This window comes from Hibiscus syriacus, unplaced genomic scaffold (genome assembly GCF_006381635.1).
Source record: "Hibiscus syriacus cultivar Baekdansim isolate YM2019G1 unplaced genomic scaffold, ASM638163v2 tig00110160_pilon, whole genome shotgun sequence".
Classification (NCBI taxonomy): Eukaryota; Viridiplantae; Streptophyta; class Magnoliopsida; order Malvales; family Malvaceae; genus Hibiscus; species Hibiscus syriacus.
The window spans coordinates 5,829,171-5,834,054 of record NW_024062608.1 but is presented as its reverse complement, the minus strand read 5'-3'; the positions used below and the strand labels follow the sequence as shown (position 1 = coordinate 5,834,054).

At 33.2% G+C, this 4,884-nt stretch overlaps 1 long non-coding RNA gene across 1 annotated transcript; it reads right to left on the bottom strand.

Moving 5' to 3' along the window:
* On the bottom strand, positions 1-936 carry LOC120216349. The gene is made up of 3 exons (XR_005525045.1): positions 826-936; positions 612-681; positions 1-125 (listed from the first exon to the last, which is right to left on the bottom strand). It is a non-coding gene; the product is annotated as an uncharacterized LOC120216349 (long non-coding RNA).
* Between the last annotated feature and the right edge of the window lie 3,948 nt (positions 937-4,884).

Genomic DNA, 4,884 nt, shown 5'->3' with positions numbered 1-4,884 from the left:
TTAAAACTTCAAAACTAAGTACTTACTATTTCTAACAGAAGCTTTCTGTCAAAACAATGACACCTCAACGCGAAAAAGTAGATAAATTGAATGAAAAACTGAAAACTTGCCGCCTACTGTATTACCTATTAAAGGTAAAAACAGAAACAAAAGTGTTAGCTAAAAACAGAACCAGCCAAGAATCAATGAAAATAATCAATGGAAAAGAACCAGTGTTTCATTAACTCCAAACTTACCAAAACACATCATAGTAATTGCAGATTCACAAGGCAAGAATCAATGGAAAGAACCAGTGTTTCATTACTTAAAAATCATTAACATATAAAACCCATTTAGCATACGTTCCCTATTTAGCAAACAACGAGTAAAAGACACAATCAATTTCAATAAATAAAACGAATATTTTTTTAGAAAAAGCTAATTGTTGCATTTAGGTACAATAAACATTGTCGACTCAAGAAAGCACGGAAAAAGCTCAACTACTTAACCTTTTTCACTTCGACGAGCTTAGACATTTAAACTTAAAGATAAAAAAACGTGTAATAAAAAAGGCGTAGGAATTTCTACTGTACCGAACAGATACAAGTTTAGAAGAGTTGCTTCAACGGTACCTAGGAATGATTCAATGGAAAATTCTCGATTGAAGCTGAAATTCAAGCGCTTAGGGCTTCAGAGATGCTTCTGCGGTGAAAAATAGAAAATTATTTTTGAATGAAAGCAAAAATGAAGGACCACAACAGTAGAGAAGTTTACGGAAGATTGTGGAGTGGAAAAGGGAGCATAAAATTATAAATAAAAGTGTGAATGGGGAGAAAACGGGCTAACCCTCGACACTCGACTGGGAGATGCATAAATAGTAAGGACAACCAGCAGGAAAACCGGCAGGACAACCTCTCGGTGGGTATCGTGGACGCTCGAACAAATGGGGAGAGATTTTGGGGGTGTTAGGGATCGGCTAATGGTTTGATACAAAACTAAGTCAGAGCAAAACGGTTCGTTTGGGGTAAACTTTAAATTTAGCGGCGTTTATGTTTAAAAACGCCAGTAGAGTATGCTATCAAAACGCCGCTAATGTAAAAGTATTTTGCGGCATTTGTCAAAATAACGCCACTATAGATTACATCTATTGCAGCGTTTGTGTTTAAAAATGCCACTAATTTATGACTCTATCGCGGCTTTTATATTCAAACGCTGCTAACGTACAACTATGTAACGGCGTTTGTCTAAAAAACGCCACTATAGATTACACCTATTATGACGTTTCTATAAAACGCCCCTAAAGTACAATTATTTTACAGCGTTTGTTGATAAAACGCCACTATAGATTTCACCCTATTACGACATTTGTATTAAAACGCCGTTAATGTACAATTATATATCAGCGTTTGTTGATAAAACGCCACTATATATTAACCATATTGCGGCGTTTGTTGATATAAACGCCGCAAAAAGTTAGGAATATATAGCGGCGTTTTTGGATACAAACTCTGCTAATTACCTTAATTTATATAAGTTTGCTTCATTTTAAATATTCCATTTATGCTCTACATAAACTAACTTTACTATCATTTACTTTTACCTAATTAACAACAACCATACATTATATTAAGTCAGAAGTTATGCATAAAAATACTTAACAACAAAAGACATTAAAATTTAGAAACATTAAAGTTATGCATAAATAATCTTCACCATATTGTTCACTATAATTTAGTCTTCATTGCTCCTTCCTAGGGAAAGGACGTAGGAAAGTTGTTTTCCTTGTTTGATGACGCATCGTTAAGTTTTTCCTCCATGTTAACTCTATATGGAGAAACTCTTCTTCCATTTCACCAAATAAATCCTACCTCCGGTTCACCAAGAAGACTCCTTGAACGCTTCAGTGCTTCACTTGAAACAGATAACGAACTTCCACCTACAGTATGAAACTTGATTGGAGGTGGCTTGGTAACTAAATCACTTGTTGGAAAAAAAATTAAATAGATGCTAAAAACGATTACTTGGAGTAACAGTAGAGCCAACGTCGTCTTCATTGAGGATAGCTCTTGTTTTTGCAATTGAAGATTCTTTCAACGCCACAGAGCTACCAAATTTGGTTATAAACATCAGGTTTTTATCCACTCCTCTATCATCATTCTAAATAAGCTTCGAACATCCTACATACATGCGCTCTATGAAATTTTAGATTTTGGAGCAATCGGAGTTCCATTCGGGTCATCATCGAGTTTGACGACAAGTTCGGACTGATAGCCTCCCAACGATAATTTAATCCATCGTCAGAGCAAATACACCACGTGGACATTCCGACGATAATTTCTCTTACTCAAGGCAAAACCTGCTCTTTTTACCAACACCATTTGTTCATGTTTTCAAAAAATATTATTTTCCTATTCGAAAGCTATTATTTTTCTATTTGAAACAGGCAAAACAATGCTCCCAACCAGTAAACCATTAAAACACTATGTATAGATATGGGAAAGCTATTATTTTTCTCAATTACGTTATCTTTTAAGGTTATCCCCATTTTCATAATACCAAAAGCAATAAATGAAAAAGTTCAACAGTGAGAGAAGGGATCAAACCATGCAACCGTGAGATAACTGTTCGTCAATGAGAGGCCTGATTTCGTCGCCGGAAAAGACAGAATACCACGTCGCTTGGAATCGTGTGAGTACCGTTCTTGTACCAGAGAAATCCCTTTTGAAGATAGCAGTGTTGAAATGATTTTAGGGATTGGGAAGGAGAATAGGGTGGATCATATATTTACCCTGTGGCGGCGTTTATAATAAAAACACCACTATAGTACATGTATTCGCGGCGTTTTAATAAAAAAACGCCACTATAAATAAACATATTACGACGTTTATCAAAACTCGCCACTACATTACTATTTTATAGCGGCGCTTGTTGCACTAACGCCACTATAAACAAACCTGTTGCGGCGTTTTTATAAAAACTACACTAAATATCTACTCTTTCGCGGCGTTTGTTTCAAAACACCGCTAAATTACTACTTTTTTGCGGCATTTTTTTAAGAAAACGCCACTATAAATAACTCTATACCGGCGTTTGTGTCATAAACGCCGCAAAATTACAACTATATTACGGCGTTTGTTGTAAAAACGCCGCAAAATTTGATAAGTTAATTTAATTTCTAAATTAAGTTGATTTTTTAGAATATTTTTAAAATTTTATTTTAATTTAAATTTTTTTCTAAAAATTAAAGAATTAGGTCCTACTACCTGAATATTGGCACCACAATAGTAACCACGATTTTGGGGTATTACATGAATAGTTGTAGCATATTCTAATGAGTCATAAATGTCCCAGATCAAACTAGTTTTATATCATGTAGGAACATCATGAAAAATATAATCATTAATCAAACTGTTATTTACTTCATGAGTGCTAAGATGGGAATATTAGATTTTTTGTATTTTTTTGGTAAATGTGAAAAGCTTTAGATAAGCAAATTAGTATGAATAATTTTAGTATTAGCTTCTTTTTAAGTGATAGTATTGGTTAAGAATATTGATCGATGTTGACCGATTATTAACATTATCTGATGAATGTTAAATTCTAAAGGAAACAAACTTTTTTAAATAAAAGAAAAATATAATGGATAGTCCGAATTTTTTAATGGGTATCTAGGATTTTTAATCGATATTAAATTTTAATATAACACTTCATCAAAATTTTCACCACTTTTTAAAATTTGTTACAAATAACAATTCGAGACAATAATAGAATAAAATAAAATTTTTATTAGTAATAGGGTTGAGGCCTGCAACTATAATTTCTTTAAAACAAATTTTCAGTTACCTTGGCACAAGATGTTTTATCGAATCTTGCTAGAAGCTATCACGAAAACAAGAGAGGAGGGAAAAGAATTTGTTTTGATTTGTATAAAAACCTAGTTTAGTCCTGGTAAGTCCACACATTTGCATCACCCAAATCGTACAAGTGCACACCTACAATCGCGATAGATTTAACAAGCTTTGATATACATCCCTACATTTGCATAAATGGCACAATTTCCACCTAAGATATTCAATAATTAACACGTCGCTTTGTGTATATAAACTATTTCCCTAATTCATATCCACCAATATGAGATATGGGTTTTCTAATTTTCCTTACACAACACAATTCACATTTACCCTATTTTGAGCATCAATTTATTATTCATAATTCAACTGATTTGACCATATAAGATATTGTAGTAAAGGTCTTACGGAGAAGAATATGAATCAATAAATTTATTATTCGATCTCCAACTTTACCCTTAGAAAATAATCCCAAAATTCTCAATTTATTACATTGTTCCAACAAAATTTTCTTAATCCTAGAAATTTTCTAAAGAAACATGCCCTACTGCCATAAAAATGACATAATAACAAATGCAAGTAATAAGTCCACATTGAACAGAGACCGATGTGATTTATTTTCTCCTTTATTTTCATTATCAAAAGTGAAAACACTGTAGAGAGTAAAACGAATCATTCAACAACAACAAAACCCTATTATCATATGCAATGGGATAAGGGGGAGATAGGGTAGTAGGTTGTCCCCAACGCCAGGTTGAGAACAGCTTCTGTGGAAGACCTCCGGCAGTCAGAAAATTAAAAAATAAAGATAAAATACAATGCATGTATAAATAAATAAATACATAGTTGAACAATCTTCATATGCAGTCTACATATGAGCGTCTCTAATGGGAAGTAATCCCTGCAAATAAATCCATGCGTAAATTTTTTTGCATATAGACAAAAAACGTAAGTCCGGGCTAAATTTAAAAAGAGGAAACATGAAGATAATGATACACAGTAGTCAGAGATAGCAAGTTACGAGAAGGAATAAAGTCAACTGGGTTAAAACCTAAAC